The sequence below is a fragment of the Triturus cristatus genome, chromosome 3_2 (genome assembly GCF_964204655.1).
Source record: "Triturus cristatus chromosome 3_2, aTriCri1.1, whole genome shotgun sequence".
Classification (NCBI taxonomy): Eukaryota; Metazoa; Chordata; class Amphibia; order Caudata; family Salamandridae; genus Triturus; species Triturus cristatus.
In genome coordinates this window covers 418,765,177-418,789,835 of record NC_140584.1, presented here as the reverse complement: position 1 = coordinate 418,789,835, position 24,659 = coordinate 418,765,177, and positions in this window count along the sequence as shown.

Below are 24,659 nucleotides of genomic sequence, written 5' to 3'. Positions count from 1 at the left end.
AGAACCTGTTTGATTGTGCAAAGTGTTGGTACTATCTAATTAAAATTATTACATTTCTCTTGAGAAGTGCCAGTACTCTTCCCCTCAAAATAAAAAAGAGCCGGTACTCCGTGCTGGACAGTACCGGCCCATTTAAAGCACTGGCTATATGAAATCAAATTACAATTACAATTCCACCCACACAAGGGAGAAGCACAGCACATGCACTGCAGGTCTTCCCTCCCATGTAGAACAGCAGCTGCATTACAAGTCATGGTGGTGAAGCAGGGCTGGAGGCTGGAGAGCCATAAGAAAAGGAAATGCTGCCCTCATATGGCATCACCATGAAGGGGTTAGCAAAGACTACAGAACTGCAGCTTTCTTTTTGCTGAGGGGCAGTGCCGCAGTCAACAAGCATTGGCAATGCCAAATGGTCTTCCTTACCTTTACATACAAGCGATACAAAAGGACATTGCCAGTGCTGGTTAGGTCTGGCTTGACTGCATAGCTGTCACCAGATATTATGGGATCGACTAAAAAACAGAGCTTTTGGATGTACTACAGAGAGGTGATTTGGCTCCACCCATGTGATAATGGATAGGATCACATGTTTTGATCCCGCAGAAATTGTGTGCTTCCACAGAAAAATTGCTTACCCTCCAAGAGCTATAATCATTTGTTTATGAAGTAGCAAGAGGTTTTAATTGAGTCTAGCTAGTATATTACAATAGATATTGTTGGACCCGGCCTCGTGGCGTGGCCCATTCCGACCCGTAGTAACACCACACCTGATCCCCCACAGAACCCGGGGCTACCCCTGTCCTTCCCTCCATCTTCCCGACACCGGGTCCCCTCCCTACTCCATCGGCCTCGCATCCTCCAGCGACCAGGCCCTGCACCCCAGAGGGCCGACCCCGACCCCAGCGCAACCCCGGCCTAGGCGCGCCATGCCGGCTGGGGGGAGAAAGAGCTCCCAGTGAGCAGGAGAGGGAGGAGCAGTTTCACTCACACCTCTGGCCTCCTCTCAAGCGATGGTTTTGATCGCCCTCCGGCCACCCTGAGGGCTGGCTCCATGCCTGCTGCGTGTCTGGGATCCCTCCCGACACCGCCTTGAAAGGATCGAAGTACCGCATGGCAGGAACCTCCAACAAACGACTCCCAGGGCCAAGACCCCTGCCCGTGAGGACTCTGGACATCAAATGGGAGTCGACCTATAACAAGGGGCGCTCGGGGACTATCGGGAGATTGAACCTGGAACGAAGAGAGCCCTGCTGACGTGGTCGCGGCTAAAGGAACATCATCCCAAGATCCGACAAAACGTTTGGAACCTCGGTGAGGTCTGCAGACAGCGTCGCGGCTCCACCTGGCAGAGACGGACTTCTGCCTAAGTCATCTGAGCCCTGCAGACAGTGTTGCGGCTCCCCCTGGCAGAGACGAACTTCTGCCTGAACCAACTTAGCCCTGCAGACAGTGTCGCTGCTCCTCCTGGCAGAGACGGACTTCTGCCTGATACATCAGAGCCCTGCTGACGCCGTCGAGGCTCCCCTCGCAACCTTGAGAATTCGAGCCCGGCAGACTTGGTCGCACTCAAGTACTATCCTGGTCCGGCTGGACCCTAAAGACTGTCCCGTATCCCCCGGCTCGAGGATTGAGAGCCGTGCGCCGGATACCCACCTGCATTGACCCTGATCCTAAGACTGTCCCGCTACCCCTACCCCTACCGAGACTCTTTGGGCCCTTGCTCTACTTGTACAGACGAATCTATGGATCATAAAGGTCCCAATATTTCTAGATAAAGAATACGTGCTTCAGAATCTACGGTGTGGTGTCTCTGTGTTGCATGATATTAAATCAGCGTGTACGATCCTAGATACGAGACCCAGCCCTGAGGGGATCTCCCACCAGTGCTCGGCTACATCTCCCGGGGAGGGTGAGTCGCAGGGTGGTCAGGTACACCTTCTGTCCTTCCTGAGGCTAGCCTTCTAACAGATATTAGCTTTTAGGTCTAACACATGTGAAGTGTGTTCTCTTCAATGAAGCTGCACAGTAATCCAAATGAGCAAGGAGTCTTCACAGTTTGAGTAGATTTAATGTAGTTAACAGGATATACAAGTACTCAGTGTAAAGGGCTCAAGGTGGACACCACAACATGCCACTCAATTATATAAGTTACCTAGATAATTATGGCAGCAGCACAGATGAGAGGAGAGCAGTCAGGAGGAATATGTCGCTGTATTGCTGTCACAGCCACCTACATCCTTCCCTTTCCATCTTCAACATCAGAGATACCATAATATGGTAGTCCTTGAGAGTATGGTGTCTTTCCAATTCATATTTTAAAGATTTATTGGGTGGGTTGAGTGTTTTTGGCTCTTTGGCTTGCTCAAAGTTAATTTAATAATTATTTTTAATTTATTCATTAATGTTAAAAATGAGTTACTAAATCTATATTTCATTTACTTCAAATGTAATAGTCTATATATTAAATTAATTGACTTATTTAATGTACTGCAATTTTAAATTACCTTTCCCTGGATCTTAAAGAACCTGATTGCCCCTTAATGCTGCCATTTTCTGAAGCCTACAAACTCATTGCTGCTCTTAATGTTACCATTCTCTGAACCCTAAAACCTGTTACTATCCCTTAATGGTACCCATCCCTAAACCCTACAAACTCTTACTTACCCCTTACAGTTACCCTTTCCTGAAACCTAAAGACCCCATACTACCCCTTAACATTACCCATCCCTGAACCAGAAAATCTAAGTACCTGTTAATGCTCCCTATCCCTGACCTTAAAAACTCCTTACAACCCATTAAAGCTAACCTTTATGGAACCCTAAAAACATCTTTCTACCCTCTAAAAGTACCCTTCCATAAACACTGTCAACCCCTTATTACCTCTTAATGCAGTCCATCACTGAACCTTGAAATCCATAACTACATCTTAAGCTTACCCTTCCTTCAATCCTAAAATCTCTTACTACCCCTTAAAGCTACCCTTCCATGAACCGGAAAACCTTACTATCATTCACCATACTCTAAAAATCCTACCAATTATTAACGCTGCCCATCCTTGAACCCTAAAAACGTTTAAGATTATCCTTGCCTGAACCCTACAAACACCCTACTATCCCTTGCTGCTACTCATCCTTGAATCCTGAAAACCCTGACTAGCTCTTAATGCTACCTTCCTTGCAACCTAAAAACTCTTACTACCCCTTAACGCTACACATCTGTGAACCTTAACAACCCATTACTACACTTTACTGCTACTCTTTCCTGAAACCTACAACCCCCTAATACCACTTTATGCTACCAATCGCTGAATCCTGAAAAACCCTTACTACCCATACATGCTTCCCTAGAAACTCCTTAATGCTACCCTTCACTGAACACTACAAACACTTTACTACTCCCTAATACTATTTATCCATGGACCCTAAAAATCACTCACTGGCCCTAAATGCAACCTTTTCTTAAACCCTAACAAACGCTTGCTATCCATTAACACTACCCTTTCTCAAACCCTAAAAATCACCTAAGACTACCCTTGCCTAACCTCTTCAAACCACTTACTAACCATTACTGCTACCCATCCTTGAATCCTGAAAAATCTGGCTAGAACATAACGCTGCTTTCCTCAAACTCAGAAAAACTTTACTACTCCTCAATACTATGCACCCCTGAAACTTAAAAACTCCTTACTGCACTTTACTGCTACTCTTACCAGAACCCTGCAGGAAGGCTATCCATCCCCGAACCCTGAAAATAACTAACTACCCCTTCTTGCTACCCTTCCATGAACCCTACAAACTCCTTAATACTACCCTTCTTGAACACTACAAACCATTCCATGCCCCTAAACACTACCCATCACTTAACTTTAAGAAACCATCACTACCTCTTAAAGCAACCCTTCCTTAAAATCTAAAAAATAACCATACTACCCCTTAATGGTACTCAACCGTGAACGCTAAAAACCCTTACTATCCCATAATGCTACCCTTCCCTGATGCTTAAAACCCCCTAGTACTTCATACACCTACCTTTCTCTAAACCCTAAACACCACATACTAATCCTCTATGCTACCCTTCTCTGAACCTGAAAAATGTACTACCTCTTAACACTACCCACCCCTAATCCCTAAAAACCCTTTTGCTATTTTTTAATGCTACCAGACCTGAAACCTAAAAACCCTTACTACCTTTCAACGCTACCCCTTCCTGAACTCTACAAACTGATACTACTCTTTAATGTTAGCCATCCCAGAATCATAAAGACCCACATTACCCCTTAACACTACCCATCCCTGAAATCTAAAACCCTTACTACCCCGTATTGCTATCCTTCCTTGACCCCTGAAAACCCTGTCTAACCCATCGCACTATCCATCCCTGAACCTTAAAATACTTTACTACCCCTTAACGCTACCCCTCCCTGAACCCAACAAACACCTTACCAACACTTAATGCTATCCTTCCCTGAACCTTAAAAAACCTTTAACGCTACTTTTCCTGTAACCTACAAACCCCTTACTAACTCTTAATGCTATTTATCCCTGAACCTAAAAACCCTGCAACTCTTAATGTTACCCTTTCTTAAACCCTAAAACATCATTCTTACCCCTTAATGCTACCCTTTCCTGAACCCTACAAACTCCTTACTATGCCTTAATGTTCACTCAGGGACCATGCCTGCAGGGGGAGCTTAAGGGTGAAATACTAGGAAGACTTGGGAGTCATGTTACTGATTACCCCAGTAATTCCTTATTTCTAAAGCAAACCTGAAGGTCCCACTTTTGATCCCAGGTAGCTCTCTCACCACCTCCCTCCCCGTGGTTATCAATACCCCGGTGTAAGGAACCGTGGGGAGGAGTTACAGGGTGATACCAGAGACGTCGTTACAAGGCCCTTAGAGGTGTCGGGTAACATGGAAAAGCTGACGCCTTTGAAGAGTTAGGAGAACGTTTTCGGGCATCAGTGGAAGCATTTTCAAGACTGCGTTCTCTGGTTTACGTATAGCTCAGCTGTACCTCAATAATGGAGTTATTTACGCAACGTCACGGCTTTGCTGTTATGCCACTGTTTATGTTATGTTAAATACTTGTGTTAAGTGCTAACAATTACCCGGAGGTGTCTAGGCGCTGCTGTGATGGGAAGAAAGCCAGCTGAACTAAAGATTGAAAAGCAACATCTTCAGTGTCTTTCCAAAGGACAGGAAATCAGGCATTGATCTGACATGCAGGGGAAGATAATTTCTCGGTTTTGAGGTCCCTACCACAAAACTCCTACCTCCCCAGGAGCAGCGCTTGAATGTAGGAACAACAATGTACTTGTCCGCACTTAAGCGGAGAAGCCTATCTGCATGATGCAACTTAAACCTGTCTTTTAGGAATTTCAGGCCAAAATCATGCAAAGTGCTAAAGGTAATGCACAGGGATTTGGAGCTAACTCTTTTTTTGATTGGAAGCCAATGGAGCTTCCATAAGGCAGGTTTGGCTGGCGGAAAGTTAGGAATTCCCAACAAAAGCCTTGCAGCAGCATTTTAAGGGACTGAAGCTTCTTCACAAACTGCAATTGTAATTTGAGATAAAGCCCATTGCAGTAATCCAGTTCTGACAACACTAAGGCTGTCACCACTGTGTTTTGCAAATATGGGGGACTATAAGGAGTAATCTTCTCCACTATCTTGAGTGTACAGAAAGATAGTGGCCTTCATTGGATCCCAAAAAACAAGCTAATCATCCATAAGGACACCTAGATTCTTTACCCTCTTGGCTGGTTAGGGTAGCGGACCTAGTTCAAGTGGCCACAATTATGGTGTACAAATTGAGGAATCTTTTACGAAAAGAAGAACCTCTGTCTTGCTGGAATTTAGTAATAGAACACTTTTATCCATCCTGTCTTCAATAGCTAGCATACAGTTGTGAAACCTATGACAAATTCTGTCAGGAGGGTCAGAAAAGGAAACCAAAATGTGTGTGTCATCGAAAGAAACCCCAAATGATTTAATCAAAGCTGCAAGGTGTGTAACAGAAATGTTAAAAAGTGTCACACTCAATGAAGACCCCTGCGGGACTTCACAAGGCAGGGCAAAGGGTTTAGATTCAATCTCCTTTAAGGACACTGTCTGTTCTTGCTCACTCAAGAAGGACCTCAGAAGGGACATGGACATTCCCTTAATTCCTATACAATCAAGACGGTCAACCAAAAGTGCATGGTTTACCGTATCGAATGCCGCAGATAAGTCTAAAAGTATAAGAGCGGGACGCCCACCATTGTCCAGAGTACATCTAATCTCTTCAGTGGCAATTATCAGCGCGGTTTAAGTGCTGTGACAGCTCCTGAAGCCAAACTGAGTATAGTCCAGGAGTTCCTGCTGCTGAATAAAGCTAGCCAGTTGATTACTCAAGGCCTTTTCAATGATTTCACTGGGAAAGGGAGCCTGGAATGTTTAGAGATACTGTTACCACAACTGCTGATTATGACATTGCCAGACATTTAGAGATAAATGTGCAAGCATTGTGCCTTTCTCTTTTTTTCACAAATATTGGTGTAAAATTAGCACCAGCTTTTTGTCTGTGCTCTGGTACTGATAGGCATGAAATGCAGTGCTTTTCTCATACTATTGTTAAATGCACTGAAAACCACTTTCCACACATTTCTCTCTATGTGTTTTTACAGCATCCCACATATTCTAAATGACACCAAAACTAGTATTTCCATGATTGGCAAAATATACCAAATATTAGTGCATGACTATTAAAATTTTCCATCTTAATGGCCCATCTAGGAAAGGTAAACTTGCCTTTGTGCTTCTGGTTTCACAAGGCAGCTGTCTGGATGACATCTTTTTTAGCGATTCTTTAAAATATTCATAGGATGGGCTTTGGCTTGGCTCCACCCAGAGGAGTATTACTCTCTCACCTCATGCTCCCAGCTGGTGATGTATCATTCCACTTTACAGGAAGTGCTTCAATTAGAACACACAAGGAATATTCTAAATCCAAAAAATGAATTAAATTATGCCATTTGTCACATTCTATTTTTCTCCAATATCAATTCAACACAGTAAGCAATATTTTTTTTGTCCATTTTCCCATAGAATTTGCAAATCCAGTAGGATAGGCTTTAATGTGATAACAGTTGTGCCTAAAATGCATGTAACCAGCATTTGTGAATGCTTGGGTTTAAATCCAGACCAATTAGACCATGGGTACTGGCAAAAACCTTCCCAGGGGCCAAAACATTTGGTCTGTGATGCGACCGAGGGCCGCATTGTTACCAGCAGTGGCAGTCAGGCGGGGCGACGGGTGTTTGCCAGTAAGGTGGGTTTAGGGAAAGTGAAGCATATTCATCTGGTGGATGAATTGCACAATGAGAAACCAGAACACCTGGGAACAATCCTGGCCTCCTCGCCTTAACAAACTGTGTGACCCTGAACAATTGTTTTATTTCCCTTTCCCTCCTTTCCCAACATTATCATATATAAGAGGATCTAGAAATACATGACTACGGGATGCGTGCTGTACTAAACCTTCTCCTGTATTTGAATTAATAATGTATAGTGTTATCCATGTACAATAAGAACTCAGTCCACCCATAGAGTGCACAAAACAACTGACTTGCCACTTATTTCATTATTGGCATTGTTTTCAGGGTGGGGGGGGGGGGGGTTCTTTCTAAATTCTGTTTGAAAACTATCTCTTTAAAAAAAAGTCCTTCTCAATGTGCTGATATAATCTAATGTACTAAGGTGAAACAGTTCTGTGAGTTAATGAAATACACTTTCTGAATTCTGAAGAGACTTTATCATATTGTACACTTTTGCTGCAAGGTGTCTTGAAAAATGAATGTGTTCCTAAAGGGATGCGGTGCAGTACTCCCTGGTCACTTCCTTTCTTTTTACGTCAATTAGCCTTTAAATAAAAGCTTGCCTGTTTATTTAGCATATTTTTAACATTTAGTGCTGAGTCAAGAAAATAACACTCCCATAATGCTGTTGACCAGAAGTCGCATGTAAAGGTCAGGAAGGCTGAATGTGGTCCCTGGGCCGTAATGTGCGTGCCAATGTATTCAACAATGTTATATTTTCCATATTTCTACACAGCTTTTCTAGTGACCACTAGGGGGCACTGGAATGCAGCAACACTATTTTCTTAAATGCAATGCTACGTTTGCAGCAGAATGAATCTAAAGAAAGCAAAACTATAAAGCTCCTGTGGACGAGTCAACTACAGAAAGGAATGAAAGCAACACATAAGAGAAAGGCAATTGTGACTGACACAAAAGCCATCCAGGCTTGAGCAAGGATTGGCTCTGTGGGGTATGGCATACAAAGCTGTTTTTGACAGACAGCTAGAGCGGACTGTAGCAAGACTGCAAAAATACATTGCGTAGTTTCAAGAAAAAATTGTAAATCTGCATCTAAAAACGTGCAAATGTACTGCTTTTTGGATTTTACGAACATTTCTGAAAGTAAGCCATAAAAGTTGGGGCAGGCGCAGACTTCCAGGCGTAGTTCTGGTAATATCATATGCCTAATACTCACCATGTATGGAGTTCTCCATAGAGTAAAAGTCCGCACAGGTCGTATGGGTTTTATGACGGAACAACTGCATGCCTTTACCACGCGTTTTTTACCCCACATTTTTTTAGATCGCAAATGCTTTTATAACATATGCCTTTACCACCCATTATATATATATATATATATATATATATATATATATATATATATATATATATATATACATATATATATATATACATTTATTATCTACTGGCATTCGCCAGTAGATAGTTATAGTTAGGACCGTGTTTCCATAGGAAATCCGCAACATTCTATTTGGAATAACTTTGGCGCCGGTCGACGAATCCTCGCGAAATTTTCAAAACTAATGGAGCGCTACGCTCCGCTCCTACCCTGAAAGTCTCGGGGGGATTCGTCAAGCGGGGGCTGAGAAAAAAGGGGGGTCCCAAAACGCGTTTTCCCCATGCATTTTTCCATAGGACCTTTAGACACAGCTACAGCCCGAACGGCTGAACAGAATTACTTGAAATTTGGCAGAGAGGTAGTCCTCAGGTCAAGGATGTGCCTGGTGTAAATCTGTTCAGTAGGTCCTGAGAAAATAGCATTTAAATCAATATATATATCTGTAAGCGCGCTCCGTGCGCTTACCGTAAGCTTACCGTACGCGTACGGTGCCGTGCGCGAGCTCAATTCTGATTGGTGGTTACATGACTGTAAACATTCGAATCGGTCGAAATCAGGAAGTGTCGGCCGCCATTTTCTGTCTCTCGCACTGAGAAACAAAGGTGGGGAACGTGAAACGGGGGCAACGAAGAGAGTTGCAGACCCCCTAGTGTTAGTCAGGGGGTCCAAGAAGGACCCAAAAGTACGAAAAATAAATTTAATTTTTTTTAAAAACACGGGGTACGCGTACGGTAAGCTTACCGTACGCGCACGGCAAAAAAAATAAAAAAATAAAAATAAAGAAGTAACAATCACATTTATTAAATAAATTAAAGGACCCACAAGGGAGAAAAAAGAAATGTTACTGCGTAAAAAAAGGCGAGGCGCGCACGGCATGGACTGCGCACATGGACAGCGCGCGCACTGTGTGCGAAGCGCACCGTGCGCGCAGGGTGTGCGCATAGTGAAAAACCAGAAAAAAAAATAAAAAATAAATACATAACTTAGCATTTAAAAAACCGTACAAATTCACTGAAAAAACCATAGGTTTCACACACGTTATAGTTAGGAATTATCACTGACAAAACCTTGCAAATTCACTTAAAAAACCATAGGTTTCACACATGTTATAGTTAGCTGTACATTTCACTCGTAAAAAACCAATGAAATTCCACGTTATAGTTAGATCAGGTAACTATAACTTGCGCAACCGCAATCCACAATGTGTAATTTCAGATGTCATCATTGATGTCATGAGTGATGTCACTGACCATGTCATGAGTGATGTACTATGTGACGTCATCAGCAGTTTATTGTGGGCGCGCAAGTTATAGTTACCTGATCTAACTATAACGTGGAATTTCATTGGTTTTTTACGAGTGAAATGTACAGCTAACTATAACATGTGTGAAACCTATGGTTTTTTAAGTGAATATATATATGAACAATGTATTTGTGGGGGGAGACCCCCACACCCCTGAACTTACCTTAAATGTGTGATAAAGGCATATGTTGTAAAAGCATATGCGTTCTAAAAACATGCGTGGTTAAAAATGCGTGGTAAAGGTACAACGAAAGACACTGAAGATGTTGCTTTTCAATCTTTAGTTCAGCTGGCTTTCTTCCCATCACAGCAGCGCCTAGACACCTCTGGGTAATTGTTAGCACTTTACACAAGTATTTAACATAACACAAACAGTGGCATAACAGCAAAGCTGTGACGTTGGGTAAATAACTCCATTATTGACAAGCAGGCTGCCACTAATCACGGGACAAGGAGGCTGCCAGTAATCACGGGACAGGAGAGGCGGATACTGCGGGACAGGAGGCGGATACTGCGGGATGCTGGCTGCTGGCTGCTGGCTGCTGACAGGATACTGCGGGCTGCTGAGAGGCGGGAGAGCTGCTCCGGTCCCGTCTTGGTTTTAGCCCCCGTTTTTGTTCTGCTCATTCGGCGGCGGTCCCGGACGTTGGAGCGGGGAGCGCTGGGGAGCAGTGCCATTTTCCTTGGGTTTGCTCTGCTTACAAAGCACGGCTCATGACGGATCGTGACGGCTGTTTGGATCCACCGGTCTGTCCTATGAGGCTTTGGCAGAAGGGAGACAAAGTTTTGCAGAGGTCTGCAGAGGGCTAAAAAAGGGTGAAGCGTCTGCATGGGCAGGCTGTTGGGGAAGCAGTGCTCCCCTGTTGGCGACGGGCTGAACAAGGGTGGGAAAAAAGCGGACCACTTCACTTCTCAGCGGACCATTTGAGGTGCTCTGGGGGTCTGACGGGGCGTGAGGACGTGCAACGCTGTACAGTTAGTCTCCCCTGCCGCCGCTGCCTGATATAATCTTGTGCGCGGCCGCTGAGCGGAGAGACTACATCTCCCAGGGCCCCTTGCGGCTGGACGCCGCTTCCACGTTAATTACGCGCCAGGTGGCGCACTAAAAAACGTCGGAATCCCCCCGTCCGGGGCCGGAAGAGGCCGGACAGGGATCCACTATTGACACTTTTATTTTTACATAAGGACAGTAAGCGTTAAATTAATATCGGACTGCAGCGCTGGCTGTTGGGGGCTAATACATTAATTGTTTGCAATGAGTAAAAGGAATGTGTGGGACAGGGTGGAGGGAACCCGTGATGCTTTTTTAATAAGAGCCGAATCGGTTTTTATCCATGAAATTGAGGCAACCGAGCGTAGACTTTCACTTGAACCGATTTCTCTAAGGAGGGGGTCCTTACCTAATGCCCAGTTGCCAAATATTCAGTCCAATTCTGACACTGCTCCTACAAATGAGCGGTCCCCATTGAGGCCACTAAGTTTGTCGCCTAATAGTCCTAACCTGATCTCTCCACAATCTCAGAGTAGTGTTGGGAGCCCAGCTATGGTAACTACTAGAGGGAAGAAGGCCCTTGCTCGCACTCGTATGGAACCTCCAAATAATAAAAGGAAGGGGCGTGGTTTAAACAAGCAAAAGGTATTGCCAGGTACTAGCAAATGAAGCAGGGCTTTTGTATCCGGTAATCCAAGTAGTAATATGGTAGATACCATCACCACTGCTAACACTACCCCGTTGTTGAACCAATCCGACTTTAGCTCCCTATTAAGGGAACAATTAGTAGCCTTCATCGACCCTTTAATGGAAAGACTAGACTCCATCGATATTAGGCTTAAAAAGATTGAAGAAGCTCTTTTACATTCCCCCCAAGAGATTCCTGTACAGCTAAACACCCGGGTAACAGGAGGGGTTGTCCCAATCAGAGTGGGGGAAATTCATAAGGAACAAGAGGGTACAATGGTGAATGCACAGATAATAGTGGACAAGGTGCAACCAGTAGGGAGGGCTACAGGCACAACTCACTATGATGTTAGTAACGCTAAGCCTCTGCCCCAGTAGCAGTCTGCTAGGGCTGAGGGAAATTGGAGGCAGGTGGAACTTAGCAATGATGGCGGGTCAGATAAGATCAGCTTCCTCCACCTCCCACCAGAAGCAACCCCATATTCGGTCATTTTAGCGAACGTCCCCCCTCTCACCCCGGGGGCATACGAGCATTGGTCCACCCTTAGAAATAAGGCACTACACTATTTGAGTAAGAAAACTGGTATTGGGGAAGACTTATTTTATGAGTTCAAAATGGCTAGACGCATAAAGTGGGTCAGACATTCAACTAAATCCATGCCAGGCGATTGTGTGGTTCTAAGCTTCAGGTCACCTGCTTTGGTTCATCACATTTTCGAGTTAGCTGGGCACTCACCTTTTACTGCAGATGCGATTAGACTGCTCCCCCTTGGCTTCTTTTATAAACAGCGCATAAGACATAGAAAAAGGGATTTTTGGGCACCACAGGATTCTGACATCTGGAATGACCACCCCATACAGATCAATAATCGTTATGAGGTTTTATCCTCACTCGAAGATATTGACTGACTGGGAATGGATGAACGGCCAGGATTAGTTAGAGGGGTTGAGATGAGAAGTGATATAGACCCTCCGACAGTAGGGTGTCCTTTGGGAACTAAGAGGGAGAAGTATTTACCTACTGGACCCGCTATGTCACCAGACCCCCCAGTCCTGAATCCCTGTATAAACGCTGTTGAGGCAACTTCTAGGTGTGGTGGCCCGGCAACGTTGAGCACTTCAATGACTATTTCCTCTTGGAATATAGCAGGGCTGGAATCAAAAGTCTTGTCTGCTGATTGGATAACTTATATAGGAGACTCAGATATCTGGGCATTCCAGGAAACATGGTCTATTGATGGGGTCTTTCACGTTGGCTATTTGAATTTCTTCAAACCAGCAATAAGGGGTCATAGGGGTAGAGCAGTTGGTGGACTGACCTGTTGGGTGAGACAATTCGAGGGGATAAGGGTGGAGGAGGTCAGCATTGATAGCCCAGATATTCTGGCCATAAGGGTCAGATCAGTGAGCGGCCTTGATTTAACTTTGTATAATGTTTACGCTAGGGGTCAACCTGGTGGGAGGTGCTCCCAGGTCATAATGGCTTTAGAGAATCATTTGTCCCAATTGGCCCCCAATGATGATTTAATTATTGCAGGGGATTTCAATACCTGCTTTGAACCACTAGATTCAGAAGATGGCAGGCTTAGTGAAGAGATTGATGCACTTTGGGGGATCCCGCAACTGGATCTCGAGCCTATTAGAAAATGGACTGAGGCCGCACTTCAAATGAAAGGGTTATGCCTGGAACGAGGCCTAAGGGCGGTTAACGGTAGGACTTAAGTCCGATGCCAAGGGTGCGGTGACATTTGATAATAGTAGATCCAAAAGCCGCATCCACTATATCCTTGTGAATGTGGATCCCAAAAAACAAGCTAATTATCCATAAGGACACCTAGATTCTTTACCTTCTTGGCTGGTGAGGGTAGCGGACTTGGTTCAAGTGGCCAGAATTATGGTGTCCAAATTGAGGAATCTTTTCCGAAAAGAGGAATCTCCATCTTGCTGGAATTTAGTTATAGACCATTTTTATCCATCCTGTCGTCAGTAGCTAGCATACAGTTGTGAAACCTATGACAAATTCTGTCAGGAGGGTCTTAAAAGGAAACCGCAATTTCGGTGTCATAGGCATATGATGATAAATAAAACCCAAATGATTTAATCAAAGCTGCAAGGTGCGTAACATAAATGTTAAAAAGTGTCAGGCTCAATGAAGACCCCTGCGGGGCTTCACAAGGCAGGGCAAAGGGTTTAGATTCAATCTCCCTTAAGGACACTGGGGCATATTATCAAAAACGGCCTTAAAAATCATCGCCGGTTTAGCGGCAGAAAACTGCCGCTAAAGCGGCCATAATGGGCTTGATAATATGCCCTTGAGAATTCCAATAGAAGTCCATGTTCTAGTGTGAACATGGGCTTCTGTTGGAATTCTCCAGGGCATATTATCAAGCCCATTGTCACCGCTTTAGCGGCAGTTTTCTGCTGCTAAACCGGCGATAATTTTAACGCCGTCCTTGATAACATGCTCCACTGTCTGTTCTCGCTCACTCAAGAGGACCTCAGAGGGGACAGGGACATTCCCTTAATTCCTATACGGTCAAAACGGTTATCCAAAAGTGCATGGTTTACCTTATCGAATGCCGCTGATAAGTCTAAAAGTATAAGAGTGGCACCCCCACCATTGTCCAGAGTGCATCTAATCTCCTCAGTGGCAATTATCAGCATGGTTTAAGTGCTGTGACAGCTCCTGAAGCCAAACTGAGTATGGTCCTGGAGTTCCTGCTGCTGAACAAAGCTAGCCAGTTGATTATTCAAGGCCTTTTCAATGGTTTCGCTGGGAAAGGGAGCCTGAAAAGTTTAGAGATACTGTTACCACAACCGCTGATTATGACATTGCCAGAAATTTAGAGATAAGTGTGCAAGCATTGTGCCTCTCTCTTTTTTTCACAAATATTGGTGTAAAATTAGCACCAGCTTTTTGTCTGTGCTCTGGTACGGATAGGAATGAAATGCAGTGCTTTTCTCATACTATTGTTAAATGCACTGAAAACCACTTTCCACACATTTCTCTCTATGTGTTTTTACAGCATCCCACATATTCTAAATGACCCCAAAACTAGTATTTCCATGATTGGCAAAATATACCAAATATTAGAACATTGGAATGTGGAGCACTCCATTGTAGACAATGGAGTGCTCCGTGCTTCTACGGGCCGGTAAAGGCCCACAGAGCAACATTCCAATGTTTTACAAAAGCCTCTCGAAGCTCGAGGGGATTTAAATCCCCTCGACCTTCGAGAAGCCTTTGTTTAATTTATCAGAACATTCTGCCCTCTAGTGGCAGAATGTTCTAATAGCCTTATAGCCCTTCGTAGCAGGGCTATACCGCTATTAAAGTCCCGCTGCTTTTGTTAAAGTCCCTCGCCTTCGGCTCGGGACTTTAACGCTGCAGCGGGCCTTTAATAGCCGGTATAGCCCACTACGGCGGGCTATAAGGCTATATTAGTGCATGACTATTAAAATTTTCCATCTTAATGGCCCATCTAGGAAAGGTAAACTTGCTTTTATGCTTCTGGTTTCACAAGGCAGCTGTCTGGATGACATATTTTTTAGCGATTCCTTAAAATATTCATAGGATGGGCTTTGGCTTGGCTCCACCCAGAGGAGTATTACTCTCTCACCTCATGCTCCCAGCTGGTGATGTATCATTCCACTTTACAGGAAGTGCTTCAATTAGAACACACAAGGGATTATTCTAAATCCAAAAAATGAATTCAATTATGCCATTTGTCACATTCTATTTTTCTCCAATATGAATTCTACACAGTAAGCAATATTTTTTGGTACATTTTCCCATAGAATTCGCAAATCAATTAGGACAGGCTTTAATGTGATAACAGTTGTGCCTAAAATGCATGTAACCAGCATTTGTGAATGCTCGGGTTTAAATCCAGACCTATTAGACCATGGGTACTGGCAAAAACCTTCCCAGGGGCCAAAACATTTGGTCTGTGATGTGACCGAGGGCCGCATTATTACCAGCAGTGGCAGTCAGGCGGGGCGACGGGTGTTTGCCAGTAAGGTGGGTTTAGGGAAAGTGAAGCATATTCATCTAGTGGCTGAATTACACAATGAGAAACCAGAACACGGGGGAACAATCCTGGCCTCCTCGCCTTAACAAACTGTGTGACCCTGAACAATTGTTTTATTTCCCTTTCCCTCCTTTTTCTTCAGTATCATATATAAGAGGACATAGAAATACATGACTACAGGATGCGTGCTGTACAAAACCTTCTCCTGTATTTGATTTAATAAAGTATAGTGTTATCCATGTGCAATAAGAACTCAGTCCACCCAAAGAGTGCACATAACAACTGACTTGCCACTTATTTCACTATTGGCATTGGTTTCAGGGTGGGGGGATTGTTTTTCTAAATTCATGTTTGAAAACTATCACTTTCAAAAAATCCTTCTCAATGTGCTGATATTATCTAATGTACTAAGGTGAAACAGTTCTGTGAGTTAATGAAATACACTTTCTGAATTCTGAAGAGACGTTATCATATTGTACACTTTTGCTGCAAGGTGTCTTGAAAAATGAATGTGTTCCTAAAGGGATGTGGTGCAGTACTCCCTGGTTACTTCCATTTTGTTTACGTCAATTAGCCTTTAAATAAAAGCTTGCATGTTTATTTAGCATATTTTTAACATTTAGTGCAGGGGTCTCCAACGAGTAGCTCGGGAGCTACTGGTAGCTCACCAGCACCCTGAAAGTAGCTCTCAGAGTTGAAGACAAGCCAAGACAATCTCAGAGAGTCTTTGCAAATTAAAGAGGGCAGCACTGCTCATCTCAATACACTTGGAGTGAAGCCAACCAAACCAATAGCAGAGCCTTATAATAACACTCAAATACAAACAAAGTTTTGTTACGGGGTCTGCCACATGACTGTCTGTATCCACTCTAAATCTAAATCACAAGGAGATTGGCCATGATATACGCCCTGCTTTATCAGTCGCAGCACATATGTGAACAGTGCACTATCAAAGAATGACAGTAGTAATCAGTGCTGACCAACCAAAGGTTGGGACTGTAGGAGCCACAGAGAAAATTTATTAGGAGCATGATCAACCCAAGAGCTGAGAGGAGCAGAGTATGGATCCAGAGCAAAGAAATAATAAGAGCCTCATCTGCATTCATTTATGTGTATGTCTGTCTGACATGGTATCCCTCCCTAATAAACAGTGTTGCTTACTGTAAGCTACGCCTAGAGTCAAGGACTGTCAAACGTTTATGCTGGCCCGCATTATAAGGGTTTTATCTTTGGTGTAATTGGGTCCGTTCATGGCATAATAGTGCCCATGGTGTAATAATGATCATCCTTGACTATTACGGGTATTATTTAGTGTGGTTTTCCCATACCGGCTGCCATCATTGACATTTTAAGAGCATGACTGGCCTACTTTTAGGCCCCCCTTGCAGAATTATGTATGTTTCTCGCATAATAATGGCCATAGCTAATATGCGTTGGGCATCCTGGATGTTATGGCATCCAGCTTTGGTACGTTGGCGCTGGTAAAATGGTGGCCATTATTCGCACAACATAGGCATCCTTGGTGCTACGGTGAGCATCCATTACCTATGATTGCAATATCTGGGCACTTTAAGCAGAATCTGTCTATGTGAGGCATTTTACATGATAGTACTGATATTTATGGATTGTGTGTTTTCTAAAGATGAAAACTGATATTTTAATGGCAAATGTGTTATTTTAGAAAAGGTTTTTATTCCGGAAACTGAGTTTGGTTGCTCAAAATGGAAAATGATATTTGATAGAAATAAATATGTGTATTTTCAAAAACTAATATGCTGGCGAAGACAAATTATTTTAATTCCAAAACACATTTAAAGTTGATAGCCGAATGATATTTCAAGGTGAGTTGGGGGGAATTTACTGCTCTAGTTCTGTCCTCTGTGCCGCAGAGATTTTGATAATTTGAATGTAACTTCATTAGTAAGGTGGTGGCATTTAATAGTGAGATATGCTTTCCTGTCATTTCTGCTGGTAACCTTGTCTGGAATGCTAGGGGGATCACTACTGATAATCCTGCTAACAGTGGTCATAGTGTAATGTTAACGCATGTTGCCACTATTTTACAGTGATAACATATTCTAGTAGCTCAGCATAACTTTCCTTGAGTAGAAGTAGCTCTCAACACAGAAAAGGTTGGAGACCCCTGATTTAGTGCTTAGTCAAGAAAATAACACTCCCATAATGCTGTTGGCTAGGGGTCGCATTTAAAGGTCAGGAAGGCGGTATGCGGCCCCTGGGCCGTACTGTGCGTGCCAATGTAGTCAACAAAGTTATATTTTCCATATTTTTGCACAGTTTTTCTAGTGACCACTAGGGGGCACTGGAATGCAGCAAAACTGTTTTCTTAAATGCAATGCTACGTTTGCAGCAGGATGAATCTAAAGACAGCAAAACCAGAAAGCTCATGTGGACAAGTCAGCCACAAGAAGGAATGAAAGCAACAAATAAGAGAAAGGCAATTGTGACTGACACAAAAGCCATCCAGTCTTGAGCAAGGATTGGCTCTGTGGGGTATCGTATACAAGCTGCCTTTGACAGACAGCTAGAGCTGGCTGTAGCAAGACTGCAAAAATACATTGGGTAGTTTCAAGAAAAAATTGTAAATCTGCATCTAAAAACGTATGTCTACGTACAGGTGCAGATTTACTGCTTTTTGGATTTCACGAACATTTCCAAAAGTAAGGCATAAAAGTTGGGGCAGGCGCAGATTTCCAGGCGTAGTTCTGGGAATTATCATATGCCTAATACTCACCATGTATGGAGTTGTCCATAGAGGAAAAGTCTGCACAGGTGGCATGAGTTGTATGATGGAACAACGCAGGGAAATACTCTGCATGCCTTTACCATGCATTTTTTACCCCACATTTTTTTAGATTGCAAATGCTTTTATAACGTATTCCTTTACCACTTATTGTTTATATCTATATCCATTTATATATATGAACAATGTATTTGTAGGGGGAGACCCCCCACACCCCTGAACTTACCTCAAACGTGTGGTAAAGGCATACGTTATAAAAGCATATGCGTTCTAAAAACATGCGTGGTAAGAAATGTGTGGTAAAGGTACAACAAGGTAAAAACCTTGTTGTAAAGGCTGTTTCCCGTGGCATGGAGACACCTGTGCAAACACACACTTTAAAAAAATATAAATATTCTCTCCATACCTCCACCAAAGATGGGAGTATGGAGTGATCCATTCTCCTTCCCACTATGAAAGATGAGTTACTTTAGGACTTTTGAGAGAGGTTGAATTGCAGTTTGGGAATGCCCACAAACATATATATTTATGAGCATTCCCACACTTCCAAGGCAAACCACGCCTTGGAATGTACTCTTCTCAACTCCTGAATGTTATTTATGAGTTTGGGTTCTCCTCTCTCTAGGCATACACTTATGCACACCAGGAATCCATTTGCTGATTCCTGGAAGGTGTAAAAAAGGAAATGTGGTTGTAAACTTACATGTGCAAATAAACGTATCTTTGTGACTTGGGCCCATTGTATCTTTGGTATAATTTCCCTGTGCCTGAAAGGAAGATTCATACATGCAAACAGAAAGGAAACAGCTACACAGTAGCAGTGCAGACTTCCCTCTCATACACACACAGAACACATGGACTGCGGGCATCAATGTGCAGGATTCTCTTGCTTGCACATTCATCCCTTGGGGCTTCTTGGCGCCGAATTCCAGATATTTACTGTGCATATCAATGGTACTCATTTTCCTGACGTCAGAAGGGTGAAAGGCTGAGTGCACCTGCCAGGATTCAACCCTGTGCACTCGGGGTCAAGCACAGACTATTAGAATGATTTGCATTAGTCCACAGAGCAGATAGACCCAGTACAGCCAGCAGCCGTGCAAGCTTCCCACACATATAAAGTGATTAGTAAAGAGAGAAGAAGTTCATGTTTCACTTGCAGATACAAACATGCATATGCTGCTTAAAGAACACCTACTTTCACATACGTAGAAGACTTACAGCACAGGCAGAATCAGTGCAAGCTACTCTCAGATGCACAAATCACGTGCACTCACACACAGAAATGATGAAGCTTGGTCAGTTGCAGTTAAAGCTTCTCACATAGGCACAGAATAGAAGTACAGCACAGACAGCAGCAGTGCAAGATTCCCTCCATCAATGTAGAGCTCTCATGTAACGTGACCTCAAAGTGTGTAAACAATATGACAAGGAGGAAAGCAGCTGTGTGACGAGTTCAATCACTTCCGGGGCATGCCCTTTACAAGGGGGAACACTAAGGAAATATCCAGCTCGGAGAGGAGTATGAGAAAAAGCTAAACAAACTGGAGACAGGAATCTGAGGAAGTAGTTGTTTCGATTTTCTGAGGATATGACTCCTGTTGTACCATGCTAGTCGTGTTGTACATATAGTAGATTCCTACACCATGCTTACACCACTACACCGAAATAGGAGCAGGTCATGGTCATGTCACATTACCGCTAACTTCCTGCACCTAGGCCGATTCCCTTGTAATATCACTGCAACCGTTTCAAAATGGTGGCTCTCAATCGCCACTATGCTGCAGCATAACAATGTGTAAACTAACAAAGTATCTAGTTGCCAACTTGCCATATCTTTGGGTTGTTAAAAAATACAGGTACTAATTTCTGATTTCATTAGCCCAGCATAACAATGGGCAGTGTAAAAGCGTTCAAAATGAGGCCAGTTTGAGTGAAGAAAGAGAGTGGCCACATACATAGGAAAAGAAAGGAGAAAGGAGATATAAGGAGAACAAGCATTGGCAATGCCAATCGGTTTGTTTATAAATGCACTGTCAAGCCAGACCTAAAAATCCATGTACATTAATGACTGCCTCTTTCTATCTGTACTGCTGCCAGAGAAAAACACCATAAATTATCTAGTTATTTAAGACACTTTAATAGCATTACATGGCATGTGTGTTCCCCTTAAAGTTCAAGCTCAAGAAGCTGGATATACAAACAAAATGATCGCAGCTGTATAGAGGGCAGGCACTTTTTTGTGGAAGCACACAACTTCTTCCCAATCAAAACATGTACTCCTGGCTCCCATTATATGCGAGGAGCCAAGGCCCCTCTCATGGTGGTTCTCACAGAAATGGCCATAAAAACGAGAAACGGCAAAGGCAAAAGAATGAGAAAGAGAAGGCGACAATAGGCTTGAGCGAGCTAATGAGTCAGGGGTTGGACACAGAGCACACTGCAACCAGACGAAAAAGAGACACAGAGATATATATTACATGACAGAGGAAGAAAGAGGGTAGTGAAATAGTTGGGTTTTACAAGCCAACAATCAGTCCAAGTCTCCCTAGGTTCAAGTGAGTCGTATTGATTGATTAGTATTGCCTACCATAAAATGTATTTTCGGCATTACTCTTTCTGAAACAGATACCACAATGTTAAATATCCCTATGTATTACGACTACCACAAACTTACCTGAAATGGATAATAATTTCACATAACTCTGTGAACTCCAAACACGTACTGAGATTAGGGCATCACTATAGTTTGAATAAATGATGTTATTTCGGTGACATGTACTCTCTGCGATGAAAGTCCATGACTGTTTGTACCAACTCTCCACATCCTTCCATTTTCTCAACAGCCCCTGACTGTCCCTATACGTTTAGATTGTCCTGTTGGCCTGTAGCCTACCAGATGTTGAACTGAGTGCTTCTCGGCAGACAGTAGGCTGCTGCAGAGTTTAAGGAGGGCATAAAAGGGCTAGTGGCTGTCTTTCCTTGATGGGGCATTCACACCTACCCTTTCATTGCCTGGGTAACGGTACTGACTGGCTGCTGACTACTGATCATGTGTGGAGCACGGCATGATGGCAGTCTAGAGGAGATGTCAACCAATCCCCATGTAATGCCAGGGCTGTTAGTTCACACGGTGCACCTTGTGTCGCATGATTTCGGCTCCCTGCAATCCGTCACCCAGTGAGTGATATCACACGGTGGCAGGCAAGGCACGCTGGAAACCCCTGTTCTGAGTGGACTTCAAGTTAAACTTTGGAGGCACTGAGCAGCTGATGTTCATTACAGGGTTTACACCCCCAGGATATTGGCAGCAGCCTCTGGAAGCTTTTGTTTGTTGTGGTGAGGGGAAGAAGTTGGGATGAGATGGCAGGAAGCCCCTTACTCTCCAAAGCCTTGCCCCCTTCACATGGTTAATGTTTGGGAAGTTGGCTAGTCTTTAAAGCTGTGTATCCCTCCTTAAAGCAGACCTTTTCCCCATCGCCCTGAGTGCATGGGGGTTTAAGTTTGCCGGTGTGCGTGTGTGTGTTTGCGAGTGTGAGTGCATGCGAGTGTGTGTAAAAGCGAGAGTGAGAAAAGAACGGTGGTGTGAGTATGCAAGAACTCATTCTCCCCCTCTTTCAATTTTTGTCTTTAGTTGAAGGCCCATCTTGCAGTGACCTCACATGTTCTCAGGGAGATCCGTTTGTATAACCCTTTTTTGTGTCTATCATTCACTCTTTTTTCCCCGCTTTTCCATCTGAAACGAACAGATCATCCTAGCCAATCAGGCAGCTAATCTAGAAGGAGGCAAGTGACATCTGCTGAGCAACAACAGGTAGAAAATTCCCCATAAAGAGTTGTTTTGCTCCTGCCTTGCTTGTGCTTTCTATACACATGAGGTCTATGCCAAGCTAGCCACTGACACTTCGAAATGGCGACAAAGCCTGCTTTAGCTGCTCCCCTGCGCCATCTTTAAAGGCTGTAACTCATCTGATGGGCAGGGGGATTTTGCCCAACTGGCATTCATTGAAAATAGAAGCTAGATCTCCATTCCAGCAATTTGAAGCGTTGCTCTCAACTGCTGTACAGGAAGGGACTGTTGGCACACCTTGTGCCAAAGTTGATTGTTACCCGTCGCTTCAAGGCTGCAACCCAGTCTGAAGTCACCCCGTGGCCCAGCTGCTTTCTGCCCGCCTGCTGCCTGAAGGTGATGCCAGGAGACTAACGCTCAGGCGAAGGAGGGCAGAGAAGATGCACAAAATGCCTCGAAGTTATCCCAAGACCCATGGCCAGAGTCAGAAAAGGTATGCAACAAGAACAATGAATGTACATATGAGCTACTCCCAGAATACAGATTCTTCCTGGTAACCATCTTCTCCTGCACTACTGGGTACTCTTGTTGTTAAGGCAGGTTCCCAATTTCACAGTTTCCAGTGCGCCACAGCCTCTTTCTGGCAAGGTGTGTGCATTAACCTCCACCAGCCTGGGGCCTGTAACCTTTAAACTGTCCTACGACACACTAGCGGTGATCCCTGTCGTGCTGCGCAGATCTGGTCCCAAGATGCAGAGCTCACGCACTGTGGCTACAGGGTGCGTGTATGAGGTGCACTTTGGCTCAGCCAGGCTCTGATGACAAGTTTGTTGCTTGTGGGTGGACCCAGGGGGCAGTCTAGCCCCTCCTCTCGTTCACAAGGAGTCCCCCAGAACTCTGCAAACCTGGCAGGTGTGGCTAGAGCAGTGTCGGATTAAACCCTGCCCCTAGGCAGTCGAAAATTCGCCCCCCCCCCTCGCAAATTATCTCCTAATACCAAAAGCACCGGATTTTTTTTACAAACTGACAGCTGCCAGAAGACGAGCTTTTAAGAGACAAACTGTTATGTGAATCTGATGTCTCTGGTTTATGTACTTTGTGTTGTTAATGGTTACATTACATTAAGACTGTATTTTCTCTATAGTGTCTTCAATGTAAAGTTTTCATTTCTTTGAGTTGATTCATTTTTTTTCTAACTTTTGGAAACAATATTTAAGAAAGCTTGATTGTAATTTTCTTACAAGATCCAATTAATATTATTTTGATCCATTGTCGTGGGGCCCCTAAAAGGAGTGGGGCCCATAGGCCGGTGCCCACTTTGCCTATTTGGTAATCCGGAACTGGGCTAGAGCAAATTTGGACAGAGCTAGAGGCTCATTAATACTGGGAATTCCCTCCTAGGGAGACAGCCAATGTCTCCATGCATCAGAAATATCAGTACTGAATAAAACTGAACTGTGAATTAAGGAAGAGGGTCTCATCCTAGAAGGGCGGCCAGAGGCTTAAGATTACTGCCATTCTTCCTCATGTGTACTGTCCTTTCAATTTAACGTGCTTTTTCTTTTGAAGTAGTATATCTGACTGAACGTTGTGTATGTGTTTGTGTGAGATAATTATATTATCCTGTATATGACTAAACCTTTACGCCGTCTCTCAGCTAGCCAGTGCAACCAAGAACCAAGCTACTCAGAAGAGTCGACAAGGCTCGAAGGACTAATTTTTCATCTCAGACCCAATACTCACCATTCTGGTCAGTATAGAACGCATTCCCTCTCACCTCTGAAATTAGTACTGGTTCCTACAGATTCAAGCTTCTGAGAAAATCCTGACCCCTTCTGCACCACCGACTCCCCCCTAAATCAATTTTGTGAACTTAGGTTGTCGACGTTTGTTCCAAAGATTAGAAGCTGCTTTGAGAAATGGCACAATAGATCTCTGAAGTTGTGCTACATCGTGGTTGAACAGTTCAGCCTCACCTTGTTTGGCTTTGCATTCTGGTTCTTGTAGTCCTGCATTTGTGGAAATGAAAGCAAGACTAGAAATATCTCAATGCATAGAAGGAAAAAGATATTGGGTGAGCTGCTCACACCTGACAAGAGGCAATTGAAGGCCCTGGCAACTTGGCTCCAGCTCCAGGAAGAGTTAGAAGAAATAGTTATTTGGAAGGAACATGAGGATAAACTCTATTGCCGAAGTACTGGGGACCTGAAAATTAAAGGGAATACTTAGGTTACCAGATTCCCGCATCACAACATGGACGACATGCTGCAATTTAAGTTTTCCTACTAAAACCACCATGCTTTAGCACAGTTGATTCAATTGAGGTAAACCAGTATTACAGGTCCTAGATGGTGTTGTTAAAGGGAAGCTGAAGCCTGGAACATGGGGTCATCTGGTG